The sequence below is a fragment of the Aphelocoma coerulescens genome, chromosome 3, assembly GCF_041296385.1.
Source record: "Aphelocoma coerulescens isolate FSJ_1873_10779 chromosome 3, UR_Acoe_1.0, whole genome shotgun sequence".
Taxonomy (NCBI): Eukaryota; Metazoa; Chordata; class Aves; order Passeriformes; family Corvidae; genus Aphelocoma; species Aphelocoma coerulescens.
Window position 1 is genome coordinate 111,109,874 of NC_091016.1, and position 26,645 is coordinate 111,136,518.

General features: G+C 42.4%; 1 long non-coding RNA gene across 1 annotated transcript; it reads left to right on the forward strand.

Annotated features, from left to right (window-relative positions):
* The first annotated feature begins 206 nt into the window (after nt 1-206).
* Nucleotides 207-6,707, forward strand: LOC138107401 (uncharacterized). The gene is made up of 3 exons (XR_011149487.1): nt 207-309; nt 1,103-1,330; nt 6,495-6,707. It is a non-coding gene; the product is annotated as an uncharacterized lncRNA (long non-coding RNA).
* The last annotated feature ends 19,938 nt before the right edge of the window (nt 6,708-26,645 follow it).

The following is a 26,645-nucleotide window of genomic DNA, read 5'->3' on the forward strand; positions in this document are numbered from 1 at the left end:
TATATATCCGTTCTGGAAAGTTCTATGTTCCTTGATGTCCCATTGGTTGTTCTCTGTGATCCCGCCTATGAGTTACTCCCATTGGCTACCTCTCCATTAATCCCGCCCCCATCACTCTATCCAATTGGCTGTTACCCTTGTCCCCGCTTTTCCCTGAGTATAAAATCCCTGGACCCTCCATAAAAGCTGCTCTTTGTCCCTGATTCTTCACCTGCAATGGACTTGCTTATGGAACTCATACTGAGAGTCCCTCCTTCTTTGCCTCTGCCTGCACACCCATACAACTTAGTTTGGGACTAGCTCCCTCGGGTGAGGAGCTCACTCTTTGCAGAGTCGCTGTCATGGAGGGTGCAGCCAGACCTCCGGGCTTTCCCCTGGCTCAGCGTGCCCTCAGCTTTCTGTGATTTTAATTTCAATAACTTGAAAAAAAGTGACGGTGTTTTCATAGCCTGGGGAAGTGGAGTGGTTCATGCTGTGACACTGAAAATATTTGGTGCAATGAGTAAGTCACAGCCTGATAGAGATTGGGTTGCCTGAATTTCTGAGACCTGCCAGGACAGTATGGGAAGATAATGTGTGGGCTCAATCACTGTGAACCCAAACCATGCCTGGCTCTGTTTCGTGTGGTATTAGGAAATGTAGAAACTTACCCAAAAGGAGAGCCCTGGACTGAAATGCCAGACACATGGTGTGGAGAACAGGGGGACAGGATCTGGCAATGAGCTGAGGAATTATTTGGCAGGGACTATGTGCACAATATTTTTCTCTCCTTAGCTGGCAGATCACAAGGTAGAAAAATAATGTCTTGGTGACAAGATGAAACCCGAATGACAAAAAAAGTTTGTTTCCCAAGACTTCAATAGGGTTGGACCAGTTAAAATCAGTGCCATACATCAGCACCTTCAAGATGCACACAAATATTTCATGATTAGACCCTCTAGGATATTCATAATGGGCTATGAACTAAATATCTTCTGAATTTAGAAAGTATCACTTGAATATGGGAAAAGGAAGAACTTGCTTGGCTGGGAATGGCCACGTTGCTGCCCATCGTCTTGATAAAGGTGATGAAGCAGCAGTTTGTTAATGTCTCTTCACACAGGTGTGCTCCAGGCGACCAGCTCAGCTGCCAAGCAAGAACATCTCAGTAGAGACAAAAATGCCTCTGTGCCAATTATTATAAATCTCATTCCTTTTTAAGTACGTCTGAAGCTGCAAATCACATGCAGACATCAAATGCCAAGTGAGCTCTGAAGTCAAAATCACAGTGATGGAAAGTGTCTTGTAAAACTGTTCACATCTGCAGCCTCTACGATGCTGAACACAGAAGGTAAAAAGATTACTTTCCCATAAACTTAAGAGAAAAAGAGAATTTTCTTCTGCCTGTTCCTGCCTGAGAACTGATGTTGCTTAAAGTTGTAATCCCAAGTGAAAGGCTGAAGAGCCTGGAAGTTTGAAGGAGACAAAGCCCTGTTGTGTGATGCAAATTCAGGTCCCAGGTGTCTGCCAGGGTGCCAAAGTCTGCCCAGTCCAACCATCAACCATTGCTGGTGCTCAGCCTCTTGCCCACAGCCTTTGCAAGGAGAAGTTATCAGACAGCTTAAAAGGAAGCAGAGCACAGTCAGGGCAGAGCTGAGCACCAGCAATGGCTCTGTCAGACCTGAGCTGGCTTTGTAGAATTTGCAAACTGTTGCTTCTCAAATTAGTCTGATTTTGAACTTTTTTTTCAATAATCCATGTCCAGGGCATGAATGAAAAATATGCTCCCTCCTGTGCTGAAATAGTCTCTCTTCCTACAACTGAGTTAAAATTTCCCTTCCTGTTACTTGCCATTACTCATGGCAAGAAATTATTTAATAATATTACCGCAGGCCTGGGCCCTAGGGTATGTCACGGTGTCCCATGGCCATAGGGAGGAGGAGGAGAGAAGATCCAGCAGGCAGAAACTGTGCAGCAAGATTGATTTATTTAATTATTTTAAAAACTCTTTTATATAAGACTTTTTTCTTCATAGTCTAATTGGACAAAGGATCAGCCACCCCTTGGGTGATTGGCTAAAATCCTAAAATATCCATTGTCAAAGTATTTTTCTACTATACCATAAACAAGACTTTTCAAGAAGGAGGTGGCTTGGTTGTTTACATAACTCTGCTACCTCTTCTGTGAGAGAGAAAAGTCTCTCATGGGCTTAGAAAATAGCAAGAAAATCCTTGCTAGCAGCATTTTTGTATCTACAAATAATACGCCAGGAAGTAGGTTGGCTGCACAACTGAATGATTCCCATCCTTTTCCTCTAGGGAAAACTCCTTTTTGTAAAACTATCAGGTGATGTCCCAGAGCCATCTGGTGATGTCCAGGTGAGGTCTCAAGGCAGGATCTTCTCTTTTAACTTGGTAGTCTGAAGACCTTATAGAAAACCAGAAAAAATCACAGCATGGTGGGTTTTAAAGATTAGTGAAAAATGATTTGGTCACTAAAATACTTATGTTTAGCAAGTTGTAAACAACCAATCAATCCTGGAAAAAATAATTCAAGGAGAAAGAATAGAATAAATGAAGTGAATTGTTGACTGTTTCTTCCAAAGTTTGCAGAAAGCTCTGCAGCTGTTATTAGGTCAATGACATGTTTAATAGAAGTGCATTTCTATAAAAGTGCTCTAAACAGAGTTGTTAGCGCAGTGTTTGCATGCCTTTGTACTGGTACCTGATAAGGGTAAGCTGTGAGCTGCCTGGGGAATTCGTCCTTACCACAGCTGAGATCCTGTTTTGAAGCTCCAGCACAAGAACATAGATGGCCTGGGACCATGTGGGGACACACAGGTTTATTGCCTACATGGACAAGTGTTTAGAAAGGGTGGTGTTGCTTCCCTCCAGGATGACAGGATGTGTAAGGTGGAGGTCCCTCTGGCAGCCTCCATGCCAAATCCATCTGTGCTGCATTCCAGTGACTTCCCTTGGACCTGGGGCATGGGAGAGTACTTCCAGTGGTTTTGTCTGCATTTACTACACTCCTTTTCTCAATTACACCATAACAATTGCTGGTCATTTTAATAGTGTTATGACTTCAAATCAAGAAAACAATTCAGTTCTGTTTCATTTCACCTTTTCAGTTGTTGGGGTGAGTAGTTAGGTATTCCTGATTGAATTGCTCCTTCATGAAAATGTCACCACTCTATAGTTACAATAATTACAATGCAGAAGGAGGCATTGGAAGTCTCTCTGAGACAAAAACAATTTCTGTAATAGCATGTATAGGAGGAAAACATCGTCTGGTTTATTTTATAGAGCAGTAACCAGGAAAATTCATTAGTTTTATAAATAGGAAATTTAACAGCACAGCAAATCAAGAGACATATAAAAATCCATCAATAGAATTACTTTAAAAGAGGATGAATTAAACAATAAGATGGTATTCCTTGAATACTGGGAGAATTCATTGACAACAACCAACCCTGCAGAGAAGGACTTGGGGTTGCTGGTGGATGAGAGGCTGGACATGACCTAGCAATGTGTCCTTGCAGCCCACAAAGCCAAACGTGTCCTGGGCTGCATCCAGAGCAGTGAGGGCAGCAGGTGAGGGAGGGGATTCTGTCCCTCTGCTCTGCTCTGGTGAGACCCCACGTGCAGTGCTGCATCCAGCTCTGGGTCCCCAGCACAGGAAGGACATGGACCTGTTGGAGCAAGTCCAGAGGAGGCCACAAAGATGATCAGAGGAATGGAGCACACGTCCTGTGAGGAAAGGTTGAGAGAACTGGATTTGTTCAGCCTGGAAAAGACTCTGGGGAGACCTAATTGTGGCCTTCCAGTACCTGAAAGAGGCTTATAAGAAAGATGGAGTCAAACTTTTCAGCAGAGTCTGTTGCAATAGGATAAGGTGTAATGGTTTTAAACTAAAAAAGAGCAGATTTAGACTAGATGTAAGAGGAATTTTTTTTAGAATAAGGATGGTAGAACACTGGCACAAGTTACCCAGAGAAATTGTGGATGCCCCATCCATAGAACGATTCAAGGTCAAGTTAGACCAGGCTCTAAGCCACCAGATCTAGTTGAAAATGTCCCTGCTCAGTGCAGGAGAGTTGGAATAAGTGACCTTCAAATGTGCCTTCCAACCCAAACCATTCTAAGATTCTATGATCGTACCTCTCAGGCTGTCTCAGGTACAAGGCTTAGTCTGTCTTCAGTTGACTACAGCTGCATCTAATTATACTATTGACTAATTAAATGCTACCTAATGGTTACTAAAATGCCTTATTAACATTAAGGATCCAGAAATAAAAAGGTAAGCTGAAGACTGATACTGAAAAACAGTTGTTCTAGGTTTGCCAAAGGATTGCAAAGCTGATCTGGACCCAGTGTTCCATCCTGCAAGCATGCTGTTTCTGTCACAGTGAACACAATCTGTGTATTTGCTGTGTAGGAGGAGTCATTGGTACAAAAGCAACACTGTAAAGGTAATAACAGCAACACCAGTTTTTAATTCTTTGTGAGGACAGGTATATGTCACCTGAATGGAGCTAAAACAATCCTGCGGTTGAACAGGAATTGGTAACAAAGTTCTAAAATTGGGACAGCCAATTGGTACTTATCAGCTTGGTCTTTCTCTCTCTCTCTTTTTTTTTTCTTGTAATGAAATATGATTGGCAAATAAGTGAAAATAGATGGTTGTTTTAAATCTAACTTAGTCAGAAAAGCTAATCCTTTTAAAAGTTACTAGAAACCAGTGAAACTAAAGAAGCCTGTCTTGAATTTAGGATGTGAATTTTAATTGTTGCAGCTTGACTCTTCAAAGACAAGGGCCTTATTCTGATTTCTGCACTATTTTCTGCAGTCATTTGGCTGGCTTTAAGTTATTTATAACTTTTAAAAAGCTGTTTAAAATGTAGTTAATAGCTGGACTAAAGTAGTCTCATTATTGTTAAACTGTTTTTAAGAAATGACGTGATTATTTTTGACAGAAGCTCAGCACTTAACGAATCTTGAAAGCTAATTGTTGTTTCATATGTTCTTCCATGGGGAAAAATCTTTTCTTAATAAAAGAAAAGGAATAGAATTTGGGTGTTCAGGTACACACAAGGAAGCAAGATGCATGGTAACTGATTTTAACAAAAGTGTAAGATGTCCTCTAACTTCCTGAATGCCTTCTAAAAGCCAAATTAGGAACGCTGTACTTCCTTCACCTGTGAGACCTCAAGTTCTATGAAGGAGAGGGCACAGTATCACTTAACAACATGCAGTTTCATGCTCCAGTAAAGGAGCAATTCTGGGGTGATTAGTATAAAAACTGCTGCTAGGCCAGGCTTAAAGGGCACAGGGACAGGACCTGGGCCCTCACAGTTCCCCAAAACTAAATAGAAGAGTTCCATGTATATATATGTGGAGGTTTTTTTACTTATTCAGACTTTTTGTACAAGCACTTGAGATAGTTATTTTTTCTTTCCCTTCCCTTCACATTTTCCTTTCCCTTCCTTTCCCAATTCCCTTTACTTGATTCATCCTCTAAACATCTTCACCTCAAGTCTTGCTCGGGTCTTTAAAACCTGCTTAGTTATATAAGAGCTGGAGCATGGGACAGAAATAGTCAGGCTTCACTTTAAAGAATTTCAAAAGGAGAAAGTCTTATGCATTTTTGTCTTCCAGGACCTGAAGGGCATCTACAAGGAAGCTGTAGAGGGACTTTCTACAAGGGCATGTAGCAACAGAACAAGTGGTAGTGGCTTCAAACTGAGAGTAGGTTTGGATTAGATACTAGGAAGAAATTCTGTACTGTGAGGGTGGTGAGGCACTGTAACAGGCTGCCCAGAGAAGCCGTGGATGCCCCATCCTTGAAATGAAAGGCCAGGTTGGATGGGCCTCTGAACAACCTGGTCTAGTGGAAGGTGTTTCTGCCCATGGCAGGGAAGTTGGAACTGGATGATTTTAAGATCCCTCCCAACCCACACCATTTGGTGAGTCTATGATTACAGGGCAAAACAAGGACGAACCAGATGCCTGAGCTGCTGCTGGGTGCTGCTGGGCACCACTCTTGCAGAATGGCACCTCCTCTCTCCCCAGGAGTTGCCTGCACTTACACTTCAGTACCCTGCTCCCTCAGTTTCTTGGCTGGAAAATAAAGATAGTAGCACTTTTCTAACTCCCTCAAGGGTTGGTGCAAAGATAAATGAAGGGATGGAAAAGGCTCTGAATGCTTCATCATCTTGCACGAGCTCTAAATATCAGTAACACTGTTATCACCTGTTCAGCATGCACCCAGCTACTTGCACTGTTAACAGTCCTGGAATGGAGGAGAGCAGAGCAGGAGGAGCTGCCTCCAGCTGTGAGGATTGCAAACTAACACACCAGTTTCAAAAATCTCCATCATTTCATAAACATATCATCTGTTGATTATCTATTTTTAGAGAATAAAGTTATGCTTTTTGTATTTGTTTCATCTGAAGAAATGTCACTTATTCATCTCAGAGTTGGTTGTTCTAGTAATTTTTTTTTCCATTTACACAGAAGATGTTACTGTTTTGATTGTTCACCAGCGTGGAAAAAAAAGGGAAAGCTATGCAGCCTACATCAAACATCTCCTCATATGAAGAATTAGCTTTGAAGGTCCAAGATTTTTTCAGTGACTTCTACATTTCATTTCTTATGTGATTTTATTACATTAACATACATTTTGTTTTGATAAATATAAAACAATGTTAGAAAGCAATGTGCTTTTTTAATGAGACTAATAAATTTATTTCCATGTCTGTGAGGATTTCAATCAATAAAATAGTATTCTCACCAAGGACTCAATAGAATTTTTGAAATATATGTGAACTTCAATTTTGTCTAGGAATAAATTTACAGAATATAATTAATTGCTCTTAATGTACCATGAAGAGGAGCTGTACTTTTTAATATATAGTTTCTACGGAGAAGGCATAAGAGGATAGCTATTCTTCTGACTTTAAAGAACTTCTCTGGTTGTCATCAAGATTATTGAAACATGTCTGTTCAACATTCTTCACTCTTTCACAAATAGAGTATTAGGAAACACTTGAGAATTACCAAAGGAAAGAAGAAAGAAACTGATGATTTGGGGTACTTAATACAACAGCTAATAATAAATTGTCTAGAGACTTACTAATAAAATTTTACTTCCTGTGTTTTATTTTTGTATCATATTTGGTCTATCCCTTACATCCCTGTAGCCCAATTTCAAAATTAATATATCACATGAAAACATCCATGAAATACTGACATACGTTTTGCATTTTTCCCACTGAAATAATTCTTGGTTCTTCCTCCCAATGTCACTGGGGAATTCAGTTTCTGACAAAACATGCCATGAACTTCAGAGTGAATTCTTCAAAACACCTCATTTAAAACTGCTGCACTCTCTAAAACAGACAGAAACTTACTGGCTTTCAAGGCCATGAGTCTGTGAGCCCTGGTTTCCATAGGCCAATGAATAGGATCTAGTCCTGGTACCCAGCACAGAAAAGGGATCAGGGCTGACCGGCAGAGCTACCGGGTCACAGACTTAGTCATGAAGTTTGAATCCCAGCAAGGTACTCAGCACTGTAGGGTTACAGTTTGGCTTGGCCCACTGTATGGACAGGAGTCACTCAGGAACTTAAAATTCAGCTCCAGCATACATTCAGCTTAAGTCCTTATCTAAATAAGAGCACTGACAAGTAGAACAGGTTACATGTTTCAGCACTGGGTTTGGAAATGCATGGCAGGAGTGGTTTTATCATGGGACACATGCTACGTCCAAAGGATACACATTTCCAATGCCACTTGCTCACAAACAAACCAAAAATCTCAACAACAACATTCCCTCTGTCTCTACTGACATGACATAAAATGAAAATTTTGATCTAAACTGAGGTGTCTGTAGGTTCAAGACAGTTAGATGTATGAATAGCCATGGATTATTCCTCATATGAATAGCTTCTGAATCACCTCTGGTAAAGGTAGTGTACCAAAGTGGCATTTGAAGTCTGAAGTTTTAATTCTATTCATGGATTGTGGTCCCCGTCCTCCTCTATGGCAAGGTAATTTAGACAATTTGTAAATAAAAGTAATTAAGCAGGTGTAAATAGCACCATGGAGCATTTAAGTGTGCTCTTTTCCACTGAGAACAGCATAGTTAAATGAAGTTGTTAATTTAGTCATTTGTAGGAATCAAGCGTTACAATTACATACTAACATGCTAATTAAATAGTCAAGATGCTGTCATCGTGATTTGATTCACAGTATTTCACTTGAGAACAATCAAAATTCATCCACAGATACACAGGCATATTAAAATGGAATATTGAAACAATTATGTAAAACCCAGTCTAGATGAAAGATATTCACTTGCCAGCTCTGTTTTATTTGCATAGGCAAAAGGAGTCATTCCTCTAACATATTTCCTAACATTTATTTAGCCAAGCCACTTGGTCACAGCCAAAATGCTCAGTCAACATATGGTGTAGGATGTTTAAAACAGCATTTGTGGGTGATATCTTCACACAGTTGATGTGTTAGATTCAATAAGGAAACTTAAATTAGATACACAGATTGTACCCCTGATTTGGAGAGAGCTGTAGGATTCAGGAAGGCCATGGGCAGCCCTGGTGTGCCCAGGTGCAGGCCCAGGTCAGCACTTGTTCTCACAGCCACAGTGCCATGCACAGTGCCAGCTTCACAGGATGTGATGTGCTCGTTGTTTTGATGGAAAGCCCTGATCCAGCTGGAAGCATGATGGCCAGGCACTGGCACCCCAAAGCAGAGGATTTACCCTGCTTCTCATCCACCCAGCGAGGTGGTAGAGTCAAGACGAGGTGGTTGATACCTCCTCCCAACTTCAGAAAAGAAGAGACACCATGCTGGCTATCACTGGGTCAGCCATGGGAAAAGTCTGGCTGGGGACCATGCACTTTATGTGCTTAAAGGAGGTGTTTTGTTTGGGTTTTTTTTTATTTGTTTGTTTTTAAATAGTGTCTTGGGATCTAATTAGGCTTAGGACTTGGAGCTGGACTGCTTTTCTGAACTCTGGCACCCAAACTGTGTCTATGATGGAGAGGGGGTCCATATATATCCTGTAAGATGTATCTTACTACTAGTATCAGCTTTTGCTCTTCAGTGCTTTTTGTTCAACGAGTTGATGTCCTGATCCTGTGGCTATTGGGCCTCTGAGGTTAATTCTTTTGCTGCAGGGTGAAGGAATTTTTTATAAGCAATAAGCCTCTTATAGGAGCCCTCAGGGAACATTATCACACTCACAATGACAGACAGTTAACATTTTTCCAACATACTCTTCATCTGCAAGTATAACTGAACCAAAAACCTGTTTTAAAGGAAAAGCAGTCAGAGGTATAGCTTATAAAAATGGAAAGAAAAAGAATTTTAAAGTGTCAGGAAGATTTTTGCCAAAGTTTTCTGTTGCAGAATTGAGAATTATGTGCACACGGATTTCACCCATAGCCTCACCAGCTGTGAAACAGTAGGAAAGGATTAGAAGTGCTACATTTTAAGAGAAAGTGTTGTGTTCAGAAATCATTGTCAAGTACATAAAAGGGAAGGTGTTATTTTTAAAAAGCAAATGTATTTTTCTCCTCTTCTTCACATTCTCTTACTCTGTCTTAGCTATACAAAAGCTGGAAGACAGTGAAAGTTTCTGTAGCAAAAGAAAAAACCCTTTTTCATGTTTTCATCCTTTTCTCATGGAAAATATTATAATTTCACATGGAAAGTACTCCTAAGAAAAGCTCTACTTTTCCAGTTCTACCTATGCATGAAGCAGAAAAGACAGATTAAAGGAACTGTCAAAAGATTCAATGTTAACAGCAGAGTGAAAAATAGAAACTCATTTTATCTGACTTTTCCTTTCCCTAGTATTCTTCCTGCTCTCACTCTCCAGAATGTCCCCTGATGTTAAGAGCAGGACCTGGCAAAGGCAGAAAAAGATCCTTCAGACTTCCAGACAAGCATAGTAATTCCTCTTTTTGAATCATCTTGAGAATGCAATTGAAGATTTCATCAAAATAATTTTCTAAACAGTCTTTGACACTTTGCAGTCACTAAATTGCCACAACAAATCCATGTTAAATTTTGCCCATGACAAATAAAACTTTTTTGGTCTCTTTCTCCAGCCAAACTCTTCAGTCATATTTCCATAACTTCTTATTATGGACCATAAATTTTTTTGCATGTCTGCTCTCACACAGGAACCAAGTTCCCTTGTATGTGCACATCTTCTACATTGCTATACCTCTAGCCTGCCTTATCAGATCAGGAAGCCATACAAGTGGGGTTTTTTTCATGCCCCTTTCTACTTACCTTGCAATAATTTTCACACCCTGTGACTGTAAATCAGCTCCTGCAGACCCCAACTCTTGCATTTGTAACAAGGGCTCATGCTGAAAAACACCTTTGTGCTGCAGTTTCAAATGGAGATGTTTCAGTGGACAATCTCAGGAAAGAAAGAAGAAATCCCACAAACACTCGGACAAAATGACATAAGCCTTTCAAATGTCTGCCATTATTAAAGTAGAACATAAAACGGTGTCATTTGTCCTTCCACTGGACCATGCCCTTGTTGCTGCTTTGTCTCAGCCCAGGCATTAGACAACAATGGACATGACCATGGCCATGGACAGCAGTAATGTGCCTCAGTGAATGTTGGGTTTGGCAGACCTATGTGCTGTGCTTGTGCTCTCAGAAATGCTTTCAGGTTAAAGATTAAGTTGTAGTCAGACGTGAGAAAATGTTACCACAAGACAAGGTTAATGACAGGTCCCATGAGCTGCTCAGCTGAGGCTCGTTGTCATTGCACTGCATCATTAATGAAATGGGTCCCCAGCAGAGGGCAAATACACTGAAAGTTACTCTAAGAAATGAACATGGGGAGACGGGGGGGGAAAAATATACTCACTGTCATTATTGTGTTCCATATATCACTGGGAGTACAGGGTATCTTCTGCATATATGGGTTGGATGTGGGACCTGCTCCACACAGAAGAGGGCAAACCATGTTTTCTCTGCTAGCACAATAAAAAAATAATTAAAATTAACCTTTTTGAAACACTGGACTGTGGCTCTATATACAATTTCATGATGGATTATACATTTTAACTGCACTGCCCAAGGAGTTTTTTTGCTGACCCACAATTTTCAGGGTATCTTCCTTCCTTGTAGGTAGAACAAGATGTGATTTACTGCCATTGAGTTCTCCTAAGTTTAACAAGATTAATTGGCCTTCCACAACTTTAATAGTCTCATTATCTTATGGTTTTAATATGTTATGTGAAATTATTTCAATCTTCGTGACAAATGGAATATTATATAATCTTTTAATTACAGTTGTCGATATATTAAGTCTAGAAGCAATACCACTGTGCTTTCAGGTGACTGAAAAAAGAACAAGCTCCCCAAATTCGCATATGTTAATCATCATGTAGGACAGAAATATTAACCAAGAGACCTACAGAAAGGAAGGGAGAAATTCAACCACGTGATAGATTCATGCACAAACACAAAAAGAAAATGAAACCTGTCCTAAAAGAGGAATAAAGGGAAGTTGTCTTATTCCATTATGGGCTGGAAACAGGACAGGTTGCTTCAAGAACGTTCACCAAAGAAACAGAGATCACATATCTCAAAAAGTTCTCCAGTGTAAAGTAACTTAGATGGAAAAGCCAATTATTGCTTACCACAAACTGGCTTTGAGGAGTTAGTTTGGCTTTCACCAAAAGAAGAGCTATTGCATCACCTCAGCTCAAGGCATTTTAGAAAGTTTCATATTTACAATCAATAAGTCAAAAGCAATTACAAAGAAGTGAGTACAACGGCTGGAAAGCGTTGCTATAACCGTGATCCAAAATCCTGTCTTCAATTGGCTTTCACTTTTACTTGATAAGATTTTGCCAATCTGTCTTTTTTTTCTCTAGGGTATTTTGCCTATGTAAATGCAAAACACAGAAAGATGCTCAGTTCTTTTCGACATTTTTGCTAAGTGAAACTCAAAAGGCTAAGTGGGTAAGGAAACAAATTATGTAAATCACTTGTTCAAGGAACAACCCCTTTCTACTGTCACTCATATGTTTTTACGGAAGGATGATGAATTTTTTTTACATATTGCATGTTCCATTCTTTTCCAAGTTTCATATGAGTTTAAGAGCATAGGAAACCAAGGAGTTAAAGTATATACCTTGGTAAATTTTATCTTGTCTATTCATCCCACACAGTCTGTTTCTGTTGTCCAGTGTTTCCATAACCCTGTTTCAAATTAATGAGGGCTAATTACAGTAAAGGCTAAAAAGCCTATCTTTTCAGAGCTTTAGAATGTAATGTTTGTCTCTGTACTCTTTCCAGAGTGCCATATAAATGGAACAGAGTACCAGAGACTTCCTTCATCCCTTGGAAGGGAGCAGGGCTGAATTTTTAATATGAGAGTCTTTAGGAACACAGGTTTACTGGCTACATGTGTCTGTCATGGAAAATTAAATAAGAGCTCCCAATATCCACCAGACATGTTAACATGCTGATGTTAATGTTTTTCCAGCATAATTAAGTAAGATCTTTTTGGGAGATCTCATCACACTCTAACTGTCCCAGAAATTTGTCTGGCAGCCTGCAACATCCATTTCTAATTCCAGGAGTAATTAAATATCTCATGGGACTTGCCCTGAGTGTATTTTCTTGTTTGTCCTGTATACTTCTTCATATAAACTGATTTTGCACCTCTCTTGTCAGAGAAAGCACAGTAGAACAACTATTAATTTTTGCCATTTAGAGTTCTACAGTAATATGATGGGTAAGACATAAATTGGCCTCTGTACTCACGTCTTCCCACTTCTATCTTATCTTAGATAAATATCACCTGTGCTACTACTAGTTAATAACAAAGCTGAAATAAATTTAAGGTGCCCTCTTTTAGCAGGAATGTAATATTTGCTTCCCTGAGGCAAGTAACAAGCACTGTGTAAACCAGGCTGGCCATGCTAGGAAATGGTCCAACTCTATCCAGGCCTGGAACCAGCCCAAACCTCAACATTTCAAATCTCTGCTTCCTCCCTGGGCAACTGCTTTTCTCTCTCTGAAGAAGGGAATTTTCTCTATCAGGTTATGGTGTGTGGGCTCACCCACGGAGGGTCACTTACTACTTCTGACAGAGATGGCTGTATGCTCCAGACTGTCCTAGTACTTTGGGGATCACTCAAGGGAGAATGTCCAAGCAAGGACATTTCCATGGTGACAGGCACAGGAGAAACAGCACAGTGGGCAGTTCATGTAAATGTGTAAGACTGAATATTTTTGTCTTTTGCAAAGCCATAGAGAAGCATGGAAAAAAAGGCAGGTTAGGGTTCAAGACACCTAAAGGGAGGTGTCAGTATGTAGGCGTCTGAGTGTGCTTATTTCCATTACAGACAGCACAGACCCAGGCTGTGATTCAGGTCCTTAAACGTAAGTGTTGAGCCATCTGAGGCACCCTAGGACACCCCACAGGCCCCCTACATTTTCTGGGTCATACCCATGAAGTTCATGTGAGTGTTAGAATGTCTCAAAAGGCTCCAGGCACCTCCTGTGGTCACTGAAACTGAGATGCACGTGCCTGCAGGTGCTCATACACCTGACACTGAAGGACACTGAAATGAGGGCTCAGTCTGGAACTGAGCCTGGCTGGGATGTGTTGTACTGCTCAGGGTACAGATGGAAACCACAATACTGACTTGTTAAGTAACTCTCTTAATTCATAGAAATGATTGACACAAAATCATAGGCAGACCCTGGAACTGATGTAGAGCTTTCCAAATCCCAGCTACTGTCCTATCCAGTACATGGACAAGGATAGCTACAAAAAGAGAAAGATTAGAAAGGCAGGACTTCCCAATCCTGCAGGTTGCCCTGATCCTGCAGTCATAAAAGAGTTGTAGATGCAACCTTTTCTAGGCACCTCATCTTCATTCATGGATCCTTGAAGTTAACAGTTTTTTAATATGTGGCATATTGCTGCAAATACTAATTTCTATTGTTTTCTCTAATTTTAAATTAATTCAGACCAGAGATGTCTGTGCAATTGGAATGACACAACTCTGTAAAGCTCAATAATTCCCTTATGTGTATTACCCAAGCAATGTCTTCCACTTCATTTGACATTTTCTTTCTATTTCAGTTGTAATCAATTGCTTTAGCAGTCTGAAAAAAAACACCTTATAGGCCACTGCTCCTAATCACACTTATGGTTAAGTTTGCAGTAAATCATCACATGTGGATTGAAAAGCACTTTTTTACCTATTGCATGATTACAGGTTCCTTTCTAATCAGTCTTCACTGGGTTTTGTGTATCAGCTATTTAATCAAGCCATAAACATATCCTTGTCAAAGGTATCCTTGATATCCTTTCATTACAACCTATGTCACTTTATTCCAAAATACAAGAATCTGACATGCCACACATTTCTCTGCAGCTGTGAAGGTTATAGTTATCATATCTAGAAATGGAAGAAAAATGTCCTGTCCCCAGGTACACCTTTCCATATGGACAGAATTTTCCCCTCAGAAATATTTTCAAACACCTTGCTCTCTCTAGTTTTTCCAGCTCATAATGAGATCCTCACCAACTCTTCCAGGGAATGTTCCTCAAAACTTTCCCTATCCTAATGTCATCCTACACAAACAAGGACTTTCCACTGCTGACATTTCCCAAATGTTTGCCATCATGTTGTCTCCACTGTCCCATAAATCTGATTAATCTTCTCCACACTACATAACCAGGGCTCAATTTTTAGTCAGTAATAATTTTGTTTCCTTTCTGTTACTCTTCTATCATTTAAATTAATTTTAATTACCACCCACATCCTAGCACTACACAGAAAAAAGTACTCTTGGCTGAAGTTTCTGTGGACTAGAACTGTAACAGATCATCACACTAGTGGAAAACAGGGCCACAAGATTTGCTCTGGGTGCACTTCTTAGAGCAGATATACCAGCTTGGCTCCTGAAAGTGTACAGCCCCCTGGATTATAGCTGATCTCAGCCACATCAGTGCCCTGTCCTGGGCCTGGATCCAGAATGCAGTGAGAAGTGGGTCTCTCATGCCTCTTCACACAGCACAGCACAGGACACAGCAGGTGCACTCCCCCTGGTCTGTGTCATTTTTGCTCCTGACCTGCCAGGGCAATGCATCCTGAGAGAGCTTTCCATTTGCAGCAATGCCATATTGCAAATTCAAGATTGATTTTGTTGTAGATACTATCAGCACATTCCCAGCTTTTGCTTGAACACTTACATATAAATATTTTCAGTTTCTAAGTTTTGTTCTTGTATTTAATACAGATATTTGCTTTACATGTTTCTTGCGATTCCAAGTGCAACATTGCTAAGTAATTTTCTAACTGTAGCACTGCCCTCCATCCTCTTGCCTTATTGCTCTGTTCTCAAGAGGATTGCAGTGATTCCTTATATAGTATGTGTTGCAAACCGGTCCCTTTGCTCCAGGACACCAAAATGTAAAATGACACCAATATAATGACTAATACAAAGACCAATATTCACACAGGGGCAAGCCCTAACCCACAACGTATGCACATAGTGCAGAGGGGTTTTCTGGTGGCCATGGCATCACCAGCTGGTGCTGAGCTTTCTTCAAGGCCCATGGTGGCACAGATGTTTCTTTTCAACCTGGCCCCTCATTGTGGCAACATTTTCAGTAAGACTGGCACAAAGCCGTTACCTTCTTGTTCTTTCAGCCCACAAAAAGACTTCAAAACATATCATATCTTAAGGCCCATCCTAGCTGGATGTAAACTAGCAATCCACTGCAACAACTTCCACAGTTTGCTGTTAATCCTACTAGCCTGCAAATGCTCTTTTCACTATTTCCTGTACCCAGTGCATGGTAGAGTTCTTTCCGTTTCCCGTGAAGACATTGTCTAGTTCTTATTATTTCCCAGCTGATCCATTAGAATTGAATTCTCTCTCTCCATTTGAGAATTCAATTAGTTGAAGTTATTTTTATATTTATGCTGTAATTTTGCAGTTAATATTTCAAGTAAATTATGTGTTCACCAAACTAATGAAAATGTCATTGATATCCAGTAAACTGCTGTCACAACTTCCCGGGGAACCCATTGCAGTGCCCAGCCATGCTCAAGGTGAAGAAGCTTCTCCTAATGTCCAAACTAAAACCCCTCTGACACAACTTCAGGCCGCTCCCTCAGGTCCTGTCACTGGTCACCAGAGAGAAGAGATCAGTGTCTGTCCTTCTTCTTCCCCTCACAAGGAAGCTGTAACATCAATGAGGCCTCCCCTCTGTTACAGCAGGGATACTGTAACACGCATATCAATCAACGAGGCCTGTGGAAAAGAAATATATATGGACAGATTCTTGATAGATGTTTCAGAGTTGTTTATTTCCCCAGCCGCATGGCCGGGGCTCTGCTGAGGAACTGAGGCAATCCCGGGACCTGAGGGTCCTTGCCCGTGCAGGGGAACACAAAACAACCAGTGGGGAACGAGGCTGACCAGGGGCAGGGAAACCCCGTGTCTCCCCCCCAGGGCCCCTCTCCCAGGACCCCATGGCAGGGGGAGGGCCCCAACACTCCCCAAAGCATCAGCACTTTGGAAACACTGTCCAGGTGTTGTTTCCACAGCGTCAATCCTGTTTTCATTGTGCTTTTTGGGAAATAACTCCTGGTAACTTCAGGACAAACAGGACAGGGCTTGGCAAAAAGAATTTAATCCAAATTCTCTCTGCCCTGGCACTGACAATCCCTCTTCTAGGACCTTAGGACCCTGTCTGTTAGAAGCAGTCTCTGGACCCTCAAGGGTTTGTGTGCAGTGGACTAGAAGTGCTTGCCCTTGGGTGCCCTTGGCAAGCAGTGACTCCTAAAGACCAGAAATTCAGTGTATTGGTATAGTACAGCCCATCCTGTTTGAAGCATTCTTAGGTGTTATTAAACATTCTTCATTGTGCCAGTTGTGTTATCAGTAATTTTACCATCTATCCTCAAAGTTTCCCTTTGATTTGTTGCTAAATGATGGAAGTTGGAGCACTTCATATGGACTTGGCTCTTTTTCATTATCAAATTAATGATCTGTTCAAGTTTAACTGTGCAACTTCTTACTATGTGAGTCTATTCCCAAAAGGACTCTCAGGCAGAAACCCTGAGTGCCCCCACTTTGTATCCATCATTACTCTGGCATGTTCTCTTTCTCCAGGAAACAGTAATGTGCATTCTTACTGGGTGGTTGGAAGATGAAGTACCCCAGCAACACAGGAGCTCACCTAAAGGGATAATAATTTTTTTTCAACGTTAGGCATTTGTTGCAGTGGGGATACTGCAACACGCCTATATCAAACCAGGAGTCCCGTGGAAAAGAAACAAATATATACGGACGGATTCTTGCTAGATGTTTCAGAGATGTTTATTTCCCCAGCCGCATGGCCGGGCTCTGCTGAGGGACTCTTACAGTCCGACCCGAGCTGCTTTGCCCGCGCAGGGAAACACAAACCAACCCATGGGAAACGAGGCTGAGCAGGGGCAGGGAAACCCCGTGCCTCCCTCAGGGCTACATGGCGGGGGAGGAGACCCCAACATCTCACCCGTTTTATTTTAATAAAAGGAGAATGAAGACAACTGGATAACCATAACAAGAACTGCTTCAAAACAAAACAAGCCACCCTCCTGAGTCTTTAAATGTCCGAACAGATTCTGCGGAACATCTTAGGGCTGACAGAAGGGAGACAGAACTCTCTGGACATGCCTGTGGGGAAACTGAGGCAGGAGAGGGTTCAATCTCTTCCCTCCCCCTTTTCATCCCCCCATCGGCATCGGAGAGGAATTGTAGGGGAAACAATTGGCAAAGGCAGGGTTTTGTGAGGGGAACCATGGATGAAAAAATGGATTGGGAATACACTGGGGGTAATAGGACATAGGGTAAAAGGGAAAGGTGGGATTAGGAAAGGGAGACTGTAGGGGGGGTTTACAATGGAGATATTGTCTAACATGACTACGATTTTTTGCATATATACTGCCTTTTACAGGAACACCATCAGGCCCAGTGACCTGCAATGCTTGTAACCCTTTTCTACCTTGTATGATTTTGAATTCCACCACCTCTCCATCTCCCAAGCTTGGGATGCATTTTTCAGGGTTATTCTTTTTAATAGCAGTTCTATGAACGAATATGTCTTGCTGGTTATCACATCTTGTTATAAAGCCATAGTTTTGTTTAACATTATACCATTTCACTGTCCCTAAGATCTTAGCTACTATGGTCTTTTCCTTTTTCCGAGTGGCTGCTGTTTTCTGTCTCGCTGTGTCTTTGCTCTCTCTTTCGGTCGCTCCCGTGTTGGAATTATCGGCGCTGCTGGTTTCGGCGCGCTTTTCCCAGGGTCGCGTTTGGGGCCGCGCGGGCCGGGCCGGGCCGCGCTGCTCCGTTCGCCGTGCGTCGCCTCCTCTGGTCGCAGCTGCGTTGCCACTGCCAGGCGCTGCATCTCGGCCAGGCCCCCAAGCGATGGCCCCCCCGTGCCCCGCTCCAGCGCGCGTTTCGGCTGGGCACGGCTCCACTCTGCCGCCAGCTGCCGCCCGCGCGCCGCCCCTCTCGTTCGGGCGCTCACGGGGCTCGCTCCACCACGCGCTGCGCGGGGCCGGGCGGGCACTGCCGGGCCGCGCCGCTCCTGCCGCGCCTCGCTCCGCCACCGACACTGCGGCCCGCGTGGCTCCGCCCGCGCACGGGAACCGTCTCGCTGCTGCTCGCAGAGCGCTCGGTGCACGTGGCCGAGGCCGCACAGTCCCTGAGCCAGGCTTCCCTTCGCCAGGACACAGCTGACATTGCTCAACAGTCTCGGTTATTAAATAATATTCACGAAAATATTCTTCCATCGGCATATATTTTGACTCAAATATTAACTGGGTCCAAACGGTCTTCCAAAAGCTCTTGGTAAGAATTAGATTGCAAGAAACATAGAAAAAGTCCTTAAACAACCATGCCAGGAAGTGTTTCAGTTCTTTCTGAGCTTGAATCAAGCTAAAATTTACAAACCGTTGTTCAAGAATCATTTTAAGTTTAAGATAAATGTCCATATGCGGCTCTGAAAGCCAAGAGTCTTCCCACGGTTCCTCCATAGTTTAGATATGGAATAGCAAAACAAAACCAAGAAGAAGAATCCAAAGTTTCCAGGGTTTACTCACACAAAGTCGCTTAGGGATCGGGGATCGTTCTGCCCTCAAATCTCCACCATTATGTTACAGTGGGGATACTGCAACACGCCTATATCCAAACAGGAGTCCCGTGGAAAAGAAATATATACGGACGGATTCTTGCTAGATGTTTCAGAGATGTTTATTTCCCCAGCCGCATGGCCGGGCTCTGCCCAGGAACTCTTACAGTCAGCACCCGAGCTGCTTTGCCCGCGCAGGGGAACACAAACCAACCCATGGGGAACGAGGCTGACCAGGGGCGGGGAAACCCCGTGCCTCCCCTCAGGGCTCCATGGCAGGGGAGGGACCCCAACAGGCATTAATTTAAAATTTTCCCTAGACTGCATTAGAGACAAATTTTTTCTTGATTTACTGCTAAAAGTTGATCTTAAGCCCCTGTTTTCACCTTCTTTAGTCTCATTTCATTCTGAGTAATCAAATTTCATGGGATACAAGTTTTTCCTTTCTCAGGTAGTCTGTGCTAACAGTCATTGGTGAGTTGATGTCAGTATCATGAAGCTGCCAAACCACACAGAAAAGCTGTATCCTATGAGCACTCCCAACCACTTTGGTCTCAATGATGACAAGTGACATATTGCTTATTAAAGATAACATCTTGCCAGCTCCCATCCCTCAGTCCTTTTTCGTTCTGCAGTTGCAGAGCTAGTGAAACCAGGCTTCTGTACCTAGTAAAATTGTTTTTTCGGCTTTTTTATTTTTTATTTGTATATCAGAAAGTTTGCATAAGGTTAGTCCACAGTGTGGGACCCTCTTAGAGGTGAGGACTGCAGCTGAGCAGTACTTAATAATTTTAAAGTCTGTCCAGTAATAACATCTCCTTTTCCATACTGGCATCAGGAAGTTGAAGACCTGGGTTCAGTTCCTGCTTCTTCTTAACTTGAAGGAAGTCCCCATTCCCTTCCCTTCCCCTCTTCCAGCTGAGCACCCTGTCACCAGGCATTTATGTCAGCACCCACCTTCCTTGCTTCTGAAGCAAGGTGCCTGTGTACAGATCACAGGAGGGGAGCCTAAGGAGAGGGAGGTGGCACCGCACCATAGAGCTTGAGAGCACTAGGGTGATGTTGTGGAGGGCAGGGAGAGCAGGAATCTGCTCCCCAGGGCCAAGTTACAGGGATGAGAACTCCCTTGACTGCAGTCCCTTTGGGCTGGAGCTTAGGCCGTCACCATGCATGTCACCACTATCTGGGGTTGAGCAAAGTTAGAGCCACTCTTGCATTATTTCCAGATCACGACACTTCTGTCAGGAGCTGGCTTCTGACTCCTGAACTTGTACACTGTGGGATGCACATATCAGTGCCTAGGCTAGGTGGCCACTTTATTTTCCAGGTTACACTGAAAAGGGCACCCAATTTCTCTCTAAAGTGTTATGCCATGGCCATCAGAAAAACCCTCTGCACTATGTATGTGCAAACACTATGGGTTCTCTGAATGTTGCCAGAAGGTAAATGAGAACTTTTTCTGCAAGTGTAGAAATCATTTTGCACAGAGAAGCTCAAACAGGACATTAAATGTCAGCAAAGCAGAGAGCCATGGAACTCACTGAACCTTGTTTTTATGCTGTGCAGGTCTCTGGCTATGTCTAGCATTAATATATTTACAGTAAAATGTTGGGCTTCTGATGTGATTTTTTTTTTTAAACTTTGGTTTGGGAAAGACTTATTTGCAGTTATTTCTACTCTGTATTGTTGACATTTTGAAATAATGTATTACTAACTTGTGTAATTTTTATTAGTTCAGCAGCTTGCCTATGAAAGACACTACTGAGGCTATGAAAATGAGTTGCACAAAAGCCATTTGGGAATTGAGCTAGTAAACTAAAAGAGATCCTACCAAAACAAATTGAATAATGCAGAACTGTTTGTCAAAGCCGAAGGTCAGGACTTACTGTTACATGCTTCCAAAATTACTGTACATGTTTATGCAGTTGATTCATTGAGAAATACTAGGGAAGAGTTGAAAAGGCAATCACAAATAACATATTTTGAAATGTTTTTTATAGAATCATAGAATCATTTAAGTTGGAAAAAGACCTCTAACATTCCTGAGTCCAACCATTAACCCAGCACTGCCAAGCTTAGCACTAAACCACGTTCCCAAGTGCCACATCTACACATCTTTTAAATACCTCCAGAGATGGGCAGCCTGTTCTAGTGTCTGGCAACCCTTTCTGTGACAAAATTTTTCCTAATATCCAATCTAAATTTTGCCCAGCTCAACCTGAGGCCATTTCCTCTTGTTCTATCACTAGTTACTTGGGAGAAGAGACCAACTCCCATGTGGTTACAACCTCCTTTCAGGCAGTTGTAGAGTGATGAGGTCTCCCTGAGCATCTTTTTTCCGAGGCTAAACAACCCCAGGTCCCTCAGCTGCTTCTCATCAGACTTATGCCCCACATTTTTTACCCGCTCTGCTGCTCTTCTCTGGACTTGTTCCAGCCCCCCAAATGTCTCTGAGGGGCCCCAAACTGGACACAGCACTCCAGGTGTGTCCTCACCAGTGCTGAATACAGGGGGGATGATCACTGCCCTGATCCTGCTGGCCACACTATTGCTGATACAAGTCAGGATATCATTGGTCTTCTTGGCCATCTGGAACACACAGGCTCATATTTAACCAGCTGTCAACCAGCACCTCCAGGCCATTTTCTGGTGGTCAGGTTTCCAGACACTCTTGGGAGGAGCTGTTGACTCCCTCAAAGGCTGAGAAGCCCAGCAGATAGACCTTGAAAAATTAGAAGACTGGGTGATCACCAACCATATGAAGTTTAACAGAAACAAGAGCCAGATTCTGCACCTGGAATGGGGCAAGCCATGATGTATGGACAGACTGGGGAATGAGATGCTGGAAAGCAGCTCCTTGGAAAGAGACCTGGGGATCCTGGTTGATGGCAAGTTGAACATGAGTCAGCAGTGCCCTGGCAGCCAGGAGGGCCAACCCTGTCCTGGGAACATCAGGCACAGCATCGACAGCCGGGCAAGGGAGGGGATTGTCCCAGTCTGCTCTGCCCTGGGGCGGTCTCACCTCGAGTGCTGGGGGCAGTTTTGGGTCCTACAATGTAAGAAAGATATTAAACTGTTAGAGAGCGTCCAAAGGAAGGCAACAAGGATGGGGAAGTGTGGCATTTAAGTCCACAACAGCAACAGTGAAGGGCCTTGAGGGGAAGCTGTGTGAGGGGTGGCTGAGGTCTCTTGGTCTGTTCAGCCTGGAGAAGACTGAGGGGTGTGGAAATATACTCACAGCTTTTTACTGGCTAGGCTGATAGTTCAATGCCTTAGAAAGCCTCGGGCAGCCTAGAGAGGTAGCACAGGCAATCCAGCATTTCAGTAGCTCTAAAAGCAGCAAATAGTAGCTGCAAAGCTGATACCACCAGTAGAAGCAAAGAGGGAGAAATACAGTCTTCAGCTTGCCTAATGCCCGCAATCAGAAGCTTTCAAACAAAGACAGAAACACATAGATGCTCACAGAAGGAGTGCAAAGCCAAAGAGGGCAGGCCCCCCCTTGGTCCTTTCTTTTATTTGGAGAAGGGGAAAGGGGAGGCCTGGGGGTGGACCCGGGGTGAGCGGCCAATGAGACACTGCTGAAGAGTTTGAGTTACATTTGGGTTTGCCCGCGCTTGGAACAAAGGAGCTCAGAGCACGTGGCAGAGGCAAGTCCTGGCTTGTCTTGGGGAGGGGGAAGGGAAGCTCGGAACAGGCAGCAACAGGAGAGGGGGAAGGTCATCCTTATTCCAGATTGTGAATGGCAGTTCTGAGACAGCTGTAGTCCAGCTATCCAAAAAAAAAAAAAAGTGCTTACCAAACAGGAGATATAATTTGGTGGGTGTCAGTTAGTCTGTTGTGTCCTGTTACTTGTATGCATGCATGCACTTATAAGAAAAAAGTAGGAATTTTTGAGCTGCTTGTCCCACTACTGCTCACAGTGAAAGAGAAGAACTAGACGTAGTAGTCAATTCTTGCTTTCCTGTGCAGATCAACATGCTTTATCTTCATGCCATAAACAAAAAGCATGAATCAAACTCGTCACTTAAAACACTCATGTTTTCGTGGCTTCCAGTCACGTGTTTTGTAAATGTAAAAAAATAAAACCAGTCAAATGGAAGTAATGAGTTTTACATCTCAATACATTTTCTGTAACTGTAATGAAGAATCAGCATTATTGACCCAATAGTTAATGAAGTAAATATTTCTCATGCTTCCTTTCTTCAAAAATAGTTTTTCAGTTGAAATCCCCAATATGAAGACCATATATTTCAATTGCTGAACAGCAGCAGCTCTTCTCGTCGGTACCACTCATTCCTTCAGAAAAGGCAGCTCTAGAACAGCACAGGAACAGTAAGGACTACACCCTTCCCAGGCTGGTGCAAAGGCAGGCAGAGTCAGGCCCCCTCTCTTTAGTCTTCCCAAGATTAGTAACAGATCTAACTAAATGATTAATATTACCATGCAGTGGGAATCACTGTTGGGTACAGAAGGAGTCTTCTGTAAGAAGTTCCCACAGGCAAGATTTTCAACTTTCTTTTGAGATACAGAAAACAAATTTTAATTTGAGGAGAAAAAAAGAAATTAAAAACCTATCAGTTAATTAATGTTGTATAACTGGTCACATGCTAAGAGAGGTGAAAGTCAATCTTTGCACCTGGGGTGAATAAAAGAGGAACTTCTCCCACTTCTTGTTTGCAATCTCCAGGGTGCAGAGTACCAGGAGCACGAGAATAATGGTAAACAGGGCAGAGCAGATGAGAAAGCTGTCATGTTAGAGGAAAGTGATCACTTCATTTTCACAGTTCTCCTTTGCCTTTAAACTTTTGAAAGAAAATGCTACAGATCAATAGATTTCCTCATTAGCCAACTTTAGCACCTGGCTGTGAATACCAGGAACAGCTTTGACTGACATACGGATGAGGTGTACAGAAGACAACTGAGCTGACATCATTTGCATTGTAGAATTTTTCTGGACTGAAAGTTTATATGTCAAGAAATAAAGGCTGAACATATAACTGGTTCTTTCACCTCTTGGGGACTGTAAATTTCCTTTCCCTCCTGCCCAAAGCTTTCCAAATTTACCTTGCTAATCTTCACTTTTTGGGCTTGATTTTTGGGGGAATGCTTTTCATTCTGTTCAAGTTTCCTGCTGAGAGAATGGCAAATGACCAGCCCTCTTTGAAGCAGAGCCACTTGTTCCAGTTTCTTCTTTTTAGATGTTAAAAAGCTCCATACCATGCTTAAGAATAAATATCTTGTAAATTATTTTATGAAATAAAAAAAAAAAATGTTTCAAGCAAGCATACTCTTTCCCCCCATTTTTCTGCATTTCAAAGGATAAAAGCAGTTTTACTTCGTGGCACTATGATGATACAGCTCACAACTCCAAATTTCCAAATAATAGTTGTTTCCAATGCCAAGCATTTTAGCAGATGAGAAAATTTTATAACTACTGAAATCCTGACAGCAGACATATTTTCCTTACACCTGCAAAACATCTCCACATTTAATACCTGTGCAAGCACATGCTCAGGTCTCTTTCCCCTAGGCTCCTCAGATCTGCTTTCTGCACCCAGGACCTGAACCTATGGCAGTAAACACAGGTTTTTGACATCAGGTTTCAGGTAAGTAAAAAGCTGCAGATCTTTCCAAGGGAATCTCTCTGTTCCTTTGTTATTTTCTATTCTGTCAATTTAAATTGGAAGCTTCTTACTACAAGAACTATCTCTGCTTTATCACATAAATAAAGTTGTATAACCAGTCACATATCTTAGAAGGGTGAAACCAAACCTTTGCCCAGGGTATGAACAAAAATGTATTTTCTAACATTTTGCATTCTGTTTCCTGACAATCTTACCATGCCAATTTGAAACTGTAATTATTGGGTCAAGACAGCTCTCCAGCCGCAGTTTACAGGGAAAGGCAAAATCCAGACCCTCTGGCTCTGCATTGGGGTGGCTGGGAGCTACTGCCTCTCCTCCGACCTCTGCATGGGAGGCAGCACAAATCACAGAGTTTGTGTGCTGTGGACTAGAATTTTTTCATCTAGGGGTTGCAAAAAGCATCATCTCTGTCTCTCAAAGGAATGGGATACATGTGGGAACAGCCTCCAGTTCAAATGGAGAGCTCTGTGCCAGCACAGCGCTCTTTCAGAAGGTATCACAAGTACCTGTGTCAGCTCTCCATGCTTGGGAGAGCCGTCATCTCTGCAAGTCTCTGCAGCTGCCACCACAGCTGATGCAGTTAAGAAAATGCTCAAAGCCATGTGTCTCCTGCCTATGAAAGTACTTTTAGCAAAATAGCAGCAGAAACTTAGCTCGACTTCTAGGTGACTGATTCTTTTTTTCAAGAATATAATTTTGAGTGTATTTGATTATGAAAATCAAATAATGAAGAAAAATACTTTTTTTCTGTCACAAGCCAGCTTTGAAAAGTGATGATTCTTCATTTCCTAATTTGATTTATTCAGCTAATCTACTTGACCTTATGCAGACCTTCTGTTTTCATGTCTGAGTGGTAGGGAGGATGGGTTCTCAGTGCTTGAAAGAAAGCCATAGGGGCTATGAAGAAAACTGAAGCCCAAAACTTATTGTTTTCATGAGAAAAAAGTAGAAAGTGCATTTATTACAATAATTGTTACAAAGGTCTTCTCTCTTCTTTGCATTTGTGTTGTGGGAACCCAAAAATGAAATTATCAGCTTAAGAGACAAAAGTAAATGATTTGAAATTGTTTTTCTGGATTATATGAATTTGTTGTGTGGATAAGGCTTTGTGCCTCCCCTGTGCTCAACAGGCAGAAACACATCATGTACAGCTTACAGGCTTAGAGAAAGATGATCATTAAATTCCGTTCGTGTCCAACAGCCTGAGTGGCCATCACTTCTTGCTCGTTTCAGGTCTGATCCTGCAGTCTGACACGCTTGAACAACAACATCTTCCCACACACAGGGGACCAGCACAGATGTAAGGAGCAAGTTGGGTCTCTACCCCTCTCTCATGTCCACAAAGAGCAACAAGAAGGGCAATGCTCTTGCAAGATTTTGGTCAACCCCCAGTGATCGATCCTTCCTTTCCTAGCAGCTTTTGTGTTCTTTCTTTATTCTCCTTTTCTGTGCCCAATTTTGTGCCAATATTTTTTTGCCTTGTCAGAGGTGAGGGAAAACTGCAGCTCTGGAGGGAATGTGGGTGCCCAGCAGTGGGTACCCTGGAGACCAAACAGCAAATTGATTTGAGGCTTAAAGGGATCCCAGTTTGGAACTTGGTCTCACTGGCTGAAATGGCAGGTATATTTTTTCCTCTACTATTGGCACAGCATCCTCAGCTGTCCCTCAGGATTACTTTTTATCCTGACCAGGAGGAAAGTGTTTGTGGTGCAGAGAAGAGTTTTCCTTCCTGCTCTACTAACAAAAACAGCAGGATTATTACTTAACCCAAGGGAAGGTTTTTTTCTGAGGGAAATATAATCCTGAATGAGC